Genomic DNA, 13,481 nt, shown 5'->3' on the forward strand with positions numbered 1-13,481 from the left:
GTCTCACATTTATGTGTGTTTTCATTTCCAATACATTCGAATGAATACATATTCGTTTCAATGGCATTTACAAAATCACCTCGGACATTTGTGCACGAGTGTGTTAGCCGATGCGTAGCAAAGTATTTTAGGAACAACACTTGAAAAAAATTCTTGTAGGACTAACGAAAAATTTCTTTGTAATCGAAGATCATTATACCTTTTAAGGTGTGGTAATATTATAATGGGATTGAGATACGAAACTCTCGGATCCGGAACTCTGGGATCCGGATCCAGGTCCGAAACTTTCAGACCCGGATACGGATCCGGAATTTTCGGATCCGGATCCAGATCCGTAACTTTTGGATCCGGATTAGTTTGGCCATCCCTAATATAGACCCAAACGTACGAGCAGAATATAGTTATATAGTTCCGCTGCAATACTTCTGATTTTCTCACTGTCTGTGATGTGAATAGCTCGGCGGTTGAGTCAAGACTGGCACGGGAGATGCTGAGCGCCGTTTTCGCATGTATTAATACATAAAACCTGCTGCAAACTTAAACTGTCGCGGGGCTTAGGTGCACCATATTTAATGCGTTAGATGAAGAAATGGAAAATTTTATGGGACAGATGAAGTAAAATGTTCAGCAAAGCTTAAAAAAAAGTGGCTCAGTATAGTAGACACGTTGTCGTAATCATGGGGACTATAACATGATCTAGGGAGACACACCATTAGCCTAAGGGGATGGGTACCCCTGCACATAATAGTATTATAAAATTATCATCACCGGAATTTAAATCTCCAGTATCGGAAGATTGGACGTGAGTATTGTCCACTCACGGCCGATTGATTACAAATGTATCCCTCATAAAGAACACTAAGAAAACCAGAATCTAATTACGTTACACCAGTGTTCACGCAAATCCAAATGTTCATCGATCTATTCGTTCCTTGTGGGTTGGATTTGGTAAATCCTGGCCCAAGAAAATCGACACTTGCTCATTGTTGTCGCCGCAACGCGCGCCAGATCAACTGGGACGATAGTCTCGCTTCTAGGAAAGGACGAACGTAAGCCAACTGAATACCGGTAGAAGATTCATTGATGATTGATTAGGTTTATATTACCTTGCATTTCTGCTACTTTTGGTTAATCGCGAAGATTAGGATGAGTGGTGATATGATTAAATTGATGAAGGGACACACAAAGAACACCCAAGCCGGGATCTCTGGCGTCGTAGCGCGGTATGCTAACCACTCCACCACTGAGCCCGGCTAGCGATAGGAGAGAGACGAATAAAGTGCACACCAACAATGAACAATGAATCATCCTCCCTTTTATTATTTCTTTAAATTATGTTATTTATTAATTTCAATAAGCAATCCACGAATCAAGATAACATATATACAGTAGGGATGGCCAAACGGATCCGGATCCGGATCCGGACCCAAAAGTTACGGATCTGGATCCGGATCCGAAAATTCCGGATCCGGATCCGGGTCTGAAAGTTACGGATTCGGATCCGGGTCTGAAAATTTCGGATCCGGATCCGGATCCGGGTCCGAAAATTCCGGATCCGGATCCGAGAGTTTCGTATCACAATCCCATTATAATATTACCACACCTTAAAAGGTATTATAATCTTCGATTACAAAGAAATGTTTCATTAGTTAGTCCTACAAGAATTTTTTTCAAGTGTAGTTCCTAAAATACTTTGCTACGCATCGGCTAACACACTCGTGCACGAAAATAATCTTACTTGTTTAACATAAAATGTCAGAGGTGATTTTGTAAATGCCATTGAAACGAATATGTATTTATTCGAATGTATTTGAAATGAAAACACAAATAAATGTGAGATATTCCATTCCAGGATGAAACCTTTAACACATATAACAAGATAGAAATGTTATACAAAAATTATACAGTTGTTCTAGTTACAGTTTCATTATAATATATGCAGTGTTATATAATTACAAAGTGTAAGACTAACAAGGGAGGTTATCTAAGTGTCCCCCTCCGATTTCCATGAAACTTGGCAGGTGTATAGTGGGGCCCAATGGAAGAAATACGTGTTTTTTTGTTTCAGCTAAAAAACGGTTTTAGGAGGCAAAACCCACTCAAATGTCAAGATGAGGACAAATTGAAGTGAGGATCTGACCCCTGTGTCCCCCTCCGATTTCCATGATACTTGTCAGGTGTGTGTATAAACGGGCGCAAAGGAAGAAATAAGTGTTTTTTTTTTGTTTCAGCTAAAACACGGTTTTAGGGGGCAAAACCCCCTCAAATGTCAAATGAGGACAAATTGAAGTGAGGATCTGACCACTGTGTCCCTCCGATTTCCATGAAACTTGGCAGCTGTATAGAGGGGCCCAAAGGAAAAAATACGTGTTTTTTGTTGTTTCGGCTAAAAAACTGTTTTAGGGGGCAAAACCCGCCTCAAATGTCAAGATGAGGACAAATTGACGTGGGTATCATCTGACCCCTGTGTCCCCCTCCGATTCCCATGAAATTTGACAGGTGTATAGAGAGGCCCTATGCCCCCTGTTTCTTCCTATGCTATATTTACGTGGTTTCGGGGTCAGATCCCCACTTCAATTTCTCCTCATCTTGACACTTGAGGGGGGGGCTCTATACACCTGCCAAGTTTCATGGAAATCGGAGGGGGAGACTTAGACCTCCCTTGTAAGTATATTAATTAATTACAAATCGCGCACGCGCGCACACACTATATATATGTGTGTGTGTGTATGTATGTATATTATATATATATGTATATTAGCAGGTAACAATATGTTATAAGCACATTCTTACTTTCCAAAGAAGCGCATGTGGGATGGTAAGACGGATCCGGATCCGAAAGTTCTGGATCCGGATCCGAAAGTTCTGGATTCGGATCCGAAAGTACCGGATCCGGATCCGGATCTGAAAATTCCGGATCCGAAAAAAATTAGGATCCGGAACCAACCGGATCCGGATCTGGCCATCCCTAATATACAGTACTACTATTACTAATAATAATAATAATAACACGACATATTATTGGGCTCCATAAGTTGACGTCACTGGTATTTATCGATAATGATCGTCGAATGAATCTTTTGTAGGAGGAAGTCAGGCTCTTGAATGTGAAGAGGAGCATAGTGGGGGGGGGGGTTCATAACTCCCTCCCATTTCGCCCAGTATTCCTAAAGAAAGAATTTCAAACAGTGGCGGCCCGCGGCTACTATGGTGGGTAGTGATAAAAAAATCGAAGAAAAAATCCCTCTGCAATGCCCCTCCCCCCCCCGGCCCCTCCTTGTGGTTGCACCACTGGTCAAGATGTTTAGCTTTTAATTTATCCTCGTTTGGTAACGTGGAAAACAGTGTGTGTAATAAGTAATAACGCACTAATCCGATTCGTCTTCACTCACTAACCTATATTTTATGCACTACAGGACACTTCCCTAAAAACACAACAATTACAAGAGAAAGGAAAAAATAAATCCTCTCACCTTCTCCTTCCCCAAGCACACGTATTCCAACTGGATGTTGAAAATATCCTAGACATATATTTTAAAATAAGTTGTCGAAATGTCAAAGGAAACTCGCATCATCATAGAATTTTTTGCTATCTAAAAAAATATAAATGTCTGGATGGCCCTTTAGACGCATCTATCTTATATCTAAATGTTCATTTAACTTTGGCTAAATACTACTTTTTTTTCTTTCCAAAAGTAGGCAGAAATGTAGATAGTACCTTTCTGACGAATTGCTTCCCAACGGGTCTTACAAACCAGTCACATTTAGCGACTTATCTCCAAAGGTGACAACTATGTCCCTCGTCGCGCCAAGCGTAAACGGGCTCGGCTGGTGTCTCATGACCAGCATGGCTACCCCCTTCCCCTCTCTTGTTTCCAGCTGAGACTTCATCGACCCTCTGCTCATATGTGTCAACTTGGTCAGGCCAGTTCTTGGAAGGCTCGGGCCTCGCGAGAGTACGAAACAGCTGGCGATGCAGCGTGTAGGTTGGGGTGGTCGTCAGCTTGACCCAAATCTTTCCACCACGAACTTGACCGATTGCGAGATTCGAATCTCCTTGTCTGTCAATTGTAAATATATTAATTTAACAATACTTTGGCGAGGTATGCGTTTCTTTGGAGGGTAGTGCCACGGCACGGCGGATCTGCCCTTTGAGCAGCCGCTGATTTCAAAGGTAGGTAAAGATGGAAAAATGAGAGATGACTACTCAAAAAAGTATGCGTAGCCACCTCCTTTCGAAATTCCTGAGCACACCACTGGATGCATCCATTCCTTACCCAGTATTGGAACATGAAACCCCGGGCTTCGTAGCTCGCTAGGCTTACCGCTTGGCACGCACGGAAGGCGCTTAATTTTTGGTCGACTATCCGTATCGCATCTTGTGTGTAGTACATTGGAATCAGTAAATTTATGCCACTGGACGTTGCAATGTTTATATTTGCCTATGTACAGTACAGTAATGAGCAAGTGTATGTTGCTGTTCAAACGGATGTGCCTTAAATCCATAATGATTTAACAACACAAACAGCTTTCTCACCAGGCTTCCCGATGGAGTAGTGGTAATGTCGTCGCCTTGTCGTCAAGGGGTCTCAGGTTTGATACCCGGTGGAGGCACAGGTTGATTCGGATCCCGCTTTCAACTGTAAGCAATAGCTACAGTGGGATGCACAAGTATTGCTCGACAAATTGTACACAACTATGATCATTAATTTTTCTCTTCGTCCTGCGCGTTTTTAAGGAAAGGATTATTGTATATACTGGTGCCGAGACTGCCAGTAGTTTGTTTGGCGTTTTGCTCCAATTCACGATGCATGACTCTTCGTGAAGAATGGCCATGGACAATTTGCTCGGTAATCCATATGCATCCAACAGTACTATCATTTCTGTGCATAAAGAGTGCTTACAAACAAACTAAAACAAACCTGAGACCATCACCGCGCAGTAACATAAAGGCCCGCTTTAGAAAAAGCATTTTCCTTACAATTTTTCTTAACATTTATGCCATGACCAAAATTTCACCCAAATGAAAAATCTTATGGCATTTCAGATGCCATGGCATATTTCATGGAATTTCTCAAGGATGGGATCCGTCCTATTTGCGTAGCATTTTTCTCAGCATAACCAATCAGAAGCGACCTCTAGGTCACGAGTGCAAGTGTAATGGCGGCCGCGTGAGACGTAAACAACTTATCACTTCATATTTTTAAAAGCCGATAACTATTCAACCGAGAGGAATAACGTTTCCTATAAAATGGTTTTAGGTACACATCAATGTCGCTGCTTGAATACATACTTTACAACGTTTACTGTACATGTATGGAAGAATATTTTAGTTGTTTCAAATGTAAACACCGTTCACTCAGCATAGATGCTCGACGTGCCTTTTGTGCTATATATGCTATACATTGTAATCGCAAAAGCTAGCCGAAAAGTTGTACGAAATGCTTGCGTGCAAAGCATGACACCGCAAGAGCGTCGGCCGCTTGCCGGCCCAGTCATGCAACAGGTGCCGGCAAATTGCGTAACAGATAGCCCGTTACACAAACCGCTTGTTTTGTAATGTTTCCACTTTTCACAATTATAGTTACAATTACAACTTAAATAAGCACGTACCTTGCCGCAAGGATGCTCGAAAAGGTGTCCTCTAAAATACAAATATTTCTGGCACTTTATTTCTGCCCATATCGCTTCTGACAGCAATGACTCATCCAACATAAAGGATTCAATTTTTCATTCTTGTCTTGCCTTCGAATAAACAAAACCGTGACTCTTATTTTGCAGATAACACAAGATTAATCCTTTTGAACACTAGAGTCAGTGGCGTGCCCAAGATTTTCGAGGGGGGAGGTTACGTATACATTATTATGCAAAACGAAAGCGCACATAAACGAATTATTTAACAGTGTCACTTAATTTTAACGTGTGAATATTTTTGAAGTAAAGTAGCGATCATACACTGTGTGCGTTTTTCTTTCTGAGAGCGCCATTTGAAATAAGCACTTTTCCCCTTTTGCTACTATGGGATAAACTGAATATAAAAGGCTATAACTGCTCAACAACTGCATCTTTTTAAGAAATTTAAATTCTAAATGTAAGAATGAACAAAAAGCAACATTTTATGTAAATTCCGACAATTGTGAGTCCAGGGGGAAACGGGGGCCAAATCCCCCCCAAAAAAAAGGTAAAGTGTTCCCCTGTGCATAGCACCACGCCATGAAGGCGTATAGGGGGTGTGGGGGTAACGCCCCACACTTTCTTGATCCGGTCGTGAGTGGGGGTGATGTGATCAGCATCACGCCCCTGACCGCCTTTACCCCCCAGGGTTTCCCCCAGGTACCCATGTTATTCGACGCTGGGTGGGCGCCGGGGCCGCTTCCACCGTTAGAAAAGTTCCCGGATTTGAACCGGCCGGGGATCGAACCCGGGACCTTGAGCATGGTAGTCAGACGCGTTACCGACTGAGCCACCGCGACCCCAAAGTTCTATTTTCCCCGTAATTACGCAAAATTTCTGAACGTCGTAATTTCCATATTTTTTTTTTCAAAGTTGCGGCAGGAGCATTACATATCCTCATAGAGTAGTCTTTTGTTGTGCTTCCCTCAAAATTTGGTCCATCCAGTGTCTATAGAGCCGACGCTAGAAGCGAAATTCCTCAGATGTCGCAAGAGCGTCAGCGGCTTATCGGAGTAGTGGTAAGCCGCGAGAAGCCTCTCGATACTACGCGAATGCGACAGCTGTCGGCTACCAGTTGTTTAGACGTGTTCACTTCGGTTTGCGTTTATCAGTACTCGTGTTGTTTATACTGTGTTATTGAGTTGGTGTGCTAAAGTGCTAGTGCTTTATCGTGTGTTATTTGTTATTCATTCATTAGTTATGCCGCCAAACAAATATAGTCTTGAACAAAGAGTTTTTATGTACGATACTTACGTGAAAACGAACTCTTGCAGAAAAGTAGTCAGGCGATTCGCAAGAAAATTTCCTGGCAATCCTGTTCCGGACAGACATACTGTTTACAACCTCGTTAAAAGATTACGAGAGACAGGATCTCTTGAACCTAAGAAACGTGTTTCCAGACGACGTGTTCTTACGGAAGAAAAGCTAGACGAAATTGGTGAACGACTTGAACATACTCCAAAAAAATCCCTCCGTCGGCTTGCTCAGGAAACAGGCATTTCAAAATCCTCAGCACGAAATGCCACTAAATTACTTAGATTAAAACCCTACAAAATTACAGTGGTTCATGAATTGCAACCGCGCGATCACGCGACTAGAGTTCGATTCTGTAACTGGATGCTGGATAATATTGTTGCTGGCAGAGTAAATCCAGAATTAATCATATTTTCAGACGAAGCTTGGTTCGAATTGAATGGCCGAGTTATTTCACAAAACAATCGCTATTGGAGCGCAGAAAAACCTGACCTTGTGCATGAAGTTCCGCTCCATCCTGCAAAAATTGGTGTGTGTGGTGTGGTTTGAATGCGCACAGAATAATAGGGCCTATTTTTTATGAAGGTACTATCAATGGTGAAAGGTATCGAAGAGACATACTACAACCTTTTTTTGAACAATTAACGGACATTGAATGCCAGCAGTCATTTTTTCAGCAGGACTCTGCTACTGCTCACACTGCTTATGAATCACTTAATTTTATTGCCGAGATTTTTGAGGACAGAATTATCAGTACTGAGTTGTGGCCCTCTCGTAGCCCCGATCTTACTCCTTGTGATTATTATTTATGGGGAACATTAAAAAACAAAGTGTATCAGAATAACCCGCGTACAATAGAGGATTTAAAAGAAAATATAAGAAGAGAAATTGCCAGAATCACACCTGAGGAGCTTATGGATGTTCAGAGGAATTTCATACGCAGATGCCGGAAATGTATTGGTGTTGAAGGAGGTCATTTTCAACATCATTTATAACACAGAAGGTTAGTGATCATCATTATTATTAGTTTTAAATATAATTTTACACTTTCGGTTTGCTTTATGCGCCGCGATGCTGTCTTCCCTTTCTGTCAACCGAGGATAAAGTAGAGATGTCTAAGAAAGATTAGATGTCTGAAATAAGGTTGTAATTGTAACTGTAATTGTGAAAAGTGGAAACATTACAAAACAAGCGGTTATCTGTTACGCAATTTGGCGGCACCTGATGCATGACCCTGTTGCATGACTGGGCCGGCAAGCGGCCGACGCTCTTGCGGTGTCATGCTGCAATAACCTCCCTATGTGCTATGAGATTTTTGGAAGCATTTACGTAGCATTTATGCTAACAAAAATGTTAATGGAAATGCATACGTCTAAAGCGGGCCTAAAAGCGACCATAAGGAAAAGAATCTTCGGAGCCGCGGGTCTGCGCAGGCTCTTTGGCCTGTGTAACCGAGGTATTCCTTGATTTGATTTCTTTTACTTTATTTATCTGCCACTTTTTGGTCAATAGCGAAGATGAGGATGAGTGATGGTGGCATGGGTATTCTTTATAAACGTACCTTCATGAAATAATCATCCGTCTTCATCTTCGCGATTAGCCAAAAGTGGCAGAAAAGCGAAGTAAAATAAACTAAATAAAAAAATAATAAAATAACCACTCATCCTCGTCTTCGAGATTTAACCAAATGTGACAGTAAAGCGAAGTAAAATACACCAAATTAATCAATCAATCAATTATGTTGTTTACTTTAAGATTGGGGTTAATGTGGAGTTACAAATCAACACAGCCTTTAAGCATGCCACTTAACCTGACATGTAAAAAAAATATGTAATATCTAAGAATATGTCAAAAAGTGTGGAATTAAATTTACGTTGCAGCACATTTGTTACAGACATATTGAGGAGACGTTGTAGAGAAATACAACATAATACACATAGTCATGGTTACACAGTATGTAAAATTTATCCAGAAATATTACTTTCAAAGACTATATTGAGATTCTGGTACAGACTCCCGAGCAGGGGCGGCGCCAGAAATTTTCGACTGGGTGATCGGAAGCTGCATAGTGATAGATTAGGGTGGGCAGTATAAATGTAAGACCATGTATGTGTATGTAACACGTATGTATCCCCCTCTCTCCTACACTCCCTATTTTCCTCTTACTTCTTTTCCCTTTCCTTGTTTTCCTCTTTATCTTTTCTAATCTATTCTCGCATCTTGTTCCATTTCCTTTCGCTTTGTCTCTGATGGACACAATTATTTCAAGGAAGTGTTTACACATGCGCAGCCATACATTCTAATCACATTCTTTCATGCATGTTAATACAGTGAAATAAATGTGAATTAGGTTTAAGCTTGTGTTGCAAATACAAGGCACATACTTGATTTTATGTATTCAGCGACAATGATAGACCATCGTAAAGTTTCTCGTAATTTAAATGCATGTTCCTGAGCATAGTTTTTGACTGAAAGAGTTTACTTACTCCTTGGGGGTTACTTTTCTTAGCTTACAAGGTTTGTACATACAACTGACAAATCTATCTGAATGTTTATAGTAGCAGCGATTGGGTGCCAAATAATTGAGGGGCAAGGACAGTCTACGCAGGGGTTCCCATCTCCCCTACAAGACCAATGGTGCATCCCCACAAAAATCATGTCCATGTCATCCATCCCCCCCCCCAATTCATATCATTTGCGCCCTGAAACTATATCGTAATCCCTACACAGAAAGTAACTTTTTTCTTAGCTTTTTGTTACAAATGATCCACCTGCTTTAAAATAAGCAGTATACCAACACTAAGCACTATATTTTAAGAAGTGATGTTACTCATGAATATGGAGAATTTCGCTCATGTCTTGTAATGCTGCTATAGCATAAAAATTCACATCCACCTCAGTAAAGCGCCAAACAAACACATTATTGCGAGCGTAGCAAGCAAGAACATTTTTACATCCATTTCTTTGCAGGCTTTCAAGAATATTAATTTAACGGGGTGTCAATACTTTCTTAGGATCCCGGGATATTTAGTCTTTTCGAACTTCTGTTTTGCCACGTTCGGGGTCGAAAACGTGTGGATACCATATCGCTAAATACAGTCTCCAAAATTTAATGTTCAAACTCTCTCTTCGCTGCAGAAATCCCTTGACAATCTAAGATTTAACACTTTATCAAGAGCTTCCTATCTCCCCCTTTAAATTTAATACTCAATCCTACCACAAAAATGTCCATGCCAATTTTAGACTTACTGTTGATATTGAAGACTGGAAAAATTATAGCCTTTTCATCAATTAACCCCATATCATGAATCATCCATTGCCTCCTCCAAAAAATTAATTCTCAGCCTTCACACCAGAATTTCTGCAACATTCTAAAACAATAGTAATACACAAGAATTGGATACCTTAATGCTCAATGCCCCTCTAACTAAAATACCCGCATAATCTAAGACTTAGTTGAATACTGTCCCCGCCAACGTTTAATTCAGAATTCCCCCCAGAACCCACGTGTCAATTAAGGCCTAATATATAAGAGTTGGATATTTATCCCCCCCCCTCCTTGCACCTTCAATAATGACCTTAAACGCTTTCCTTTCTTCATCTAATGGATTAAATATGGTGAATTTAAGGTGCAAACTTTTTACCTGTATTTTGGAAAAATATATAAATCTTCAATTTTACATTATTTGAAGGGGAAAAATCCCCCAAAGAATCTTGATGGCGCACCCTGCGCCATACTCCCCCCTGTGGGCACCCCTGAATATACGTTTTCTTGGTAGAAAAGGCTTAGCATAAAGAGGCCATAGTGCGGGGGCAAAAAGTATCAAAATGTGACTGGGGAACTGCATCCCCCACTTCCCGCTCCTCCTAATCGCCGCCACTGAATGTTTGGATTAAAATTAACGTCTTATTAGGAATGATTTAAAACACACACGGAAAACAAATTATTTGTTCATTGTCCATTAAGTATCTCTAGGCTAATGTAAGGCTATTTTGACAAAGTATCACTCGTCATAAGTAATAAACAAGTAAGATTGAGAAATCTGTTCAGAATTTAAGAGATTATTAGCTAAGTTGCTATTCGTTTTCTGAAGAACTGTCATATTACTAATGCGGGAGAAGCAATACACATATGGTTACATGAACATATTTTTTGAGGTAACAAAATGATTTAGGACACAAGGAATTCATCAAAGTTGATCATCGTACCAGTAATACTTCATCTATTTTTCATCGGGTTGTATGGTGTGACCATTTCGAACACTCTAGAATGTCATCCTCTATCATGTGCAACATACCCTGGAAACTTTATTCTTTCAGGGCAACGAGTCCCTGGCACCTAGAACCACTGTCAAAGTAATAATTTATAAGGGTTTGTTTTTTGAGTAGCCACATGTGTTTGTTTTCGCCCCTTCGTTACGTTCATCTAATCATCATTGAACCTTATAACGTCGTCATTATTAAAATTTGCAGAAATATAACTTACAATAAAACAAATCAACCAGAACTTACTCTTCCAAAAATGGAGTTTCATTAGTTTATACCTGTTAGAAAGTTGAGGTGGTAATTTCAATCGCACAGCGTTTCATTAGTGGATTAAGGCAGTTAATTACGTGAACAATGACATTGTTTTCCGAAAGTCTCAAATATTTGTCTCAGGCAATCACCCTCTTAAAACAGACGCATCTTCTGTGGTGATAAAATGCCACGTTTGGTGCGAGTTCTTTCTGTATATTTTTCCCCAATGGCATAACGCTGTCTCATTATAATGAAGAGGTCCTGTGTTCGACTCCCCCCTCCTTTGGTGGAAGCACAATGCACACGGGTTCGGACTACACGTTAAACTGTATGTTTAGTTCCGATTAGCATATCTGAGCATAAAAGTGGGCTTAGAAACGAACTAACAAAATCGTCTTCTATATACTCCGTGACATTACTTTTTTTCTTTACTTCAGCTGCATCTACAGATTCTGTTGACATTTTCGGCTGATTCATGTGACAAAATTTATGTGTGGAACGAGGATTTCTAAATAGGATAAGCCACTCCTTAGCAATTGAATAATTCTGTAGCTTTTTCCATATATAACTGATTTATTAAAATTTATTCACTTCGGTATTGTAGTGATTGTTGTGATTCCTTCTTAAATTTGTACATACTCAGCCATTATACATTATAGAAGTTGAATTCAAATAACGTATATTCGTATAAGATAACTGCGATCGACCAACAAACGCCCAGCGATCGACCGGTCAATCGCGATCGACGCGTTGGACATGCCGCTCTATAGCATACTTAAACCCGAAGGTTTATGGCTGCAGTATCACAAGCCTTCCATCTGTCCCTATCCTGGGCAAATCAATCCAATCTTTCCCATCCTTACCGATTTATTTTAGGTCCATCTCAACGTTATTCCTCCATCCTCGTCTTAGCCTTTCTACTTGTCCCTTACCATCAGGTTTCCCAACAAGAATCCTGAAAACTATTCTTTCCTCTGCCATTCGTGTCACATGGCCTGCCCATCTAACTAAGTCTTTTTGATTAAATTATTCTAATATTAATTAAAAAGTCGAAATACTAATTTATTGTGTTGCTGAAGGAAGTAACGCTAAGATGATGTTTAGATTTGTTTATTTGGAGATTATTTTAACCCTAGCCAGGCCGCAATATATATACGTAGTGGAGGCCCGGAACTGCAGGCCTCAAGTTCAACCTAAATTCTGATCTAATCTTGATCATACCCTGCATAATTTTGAGCTTCCTAAGCCTACTAGCTGCTTTTAAACATGGAAGTATTCATTCATTTGATCACAGTTTTTGTTTCAACAATGACAAAAGTGGCTTTTTATGGGTTGATAATATGTGAACATTTCCAGCATTGATAATATTCACAAGTAAAATATACATGTTATGAACACCAGGTTACACTTAAGGGTTAGGTGGTAGAGCAGCCTACGGCTGAACCTCGCCCGCTAAATAAAGGAATTATTATTATTATTATTATTATTATTATTTAATCATTCATATATCCCCGAGTATATGTACTTATTGAATTTGATAGAGTGGGCAATCGGGTGGGCACTGGAATTTTTGGGTGGGCGCTTGCCCACCCGTGCCCACCCCTGTCGCCGTCCCTGCTCCCGAGCAGTGAACGAAGAGGAAATATCTATCTGGAGGATGCTTTATGCAACTTAACTGGGGGATACCATCATGGGTACCCCCCCCCCCCAAGGCCGTTTACGCATCCATCCCATGCCCGACCCTGTGGCCGAGTGGTTAGCACATCGCGCTGCGACGCCAAGGGTCCCGGGTTCGAATCCCGGTCGGGCTTGGTTGTTTGTGAATGTCCATTCATCAATTTCATCACTCATCCCCATCTTCGCAAATTAGCCAAGAGGCACAAAACGCGAAGTAAAATAAACTAAATCAATCAATCAAGCATCCATCCCACAAAGTCGTTCATCAAAATTCCCTCCAAAAGGATTGTTCATCACAACACTCCCCCCCCCCCCACACACACACATATAGTTCGGATAAAAACGTAGTAATTGATTTG

This window comes from Lepisma saccharinum, chromosome 2, assembly GCF_977018435.1.
Source record: "Lepisma saccharinum chromosome 2, izLepSacc3.1, whole genome shotgun sequence".
NCBI lineage: Eukaryota > Metazoa > Arthropoda > Insecta > Zygentoma > Lepismatidae > Lepisma > Lepisma saccharinum.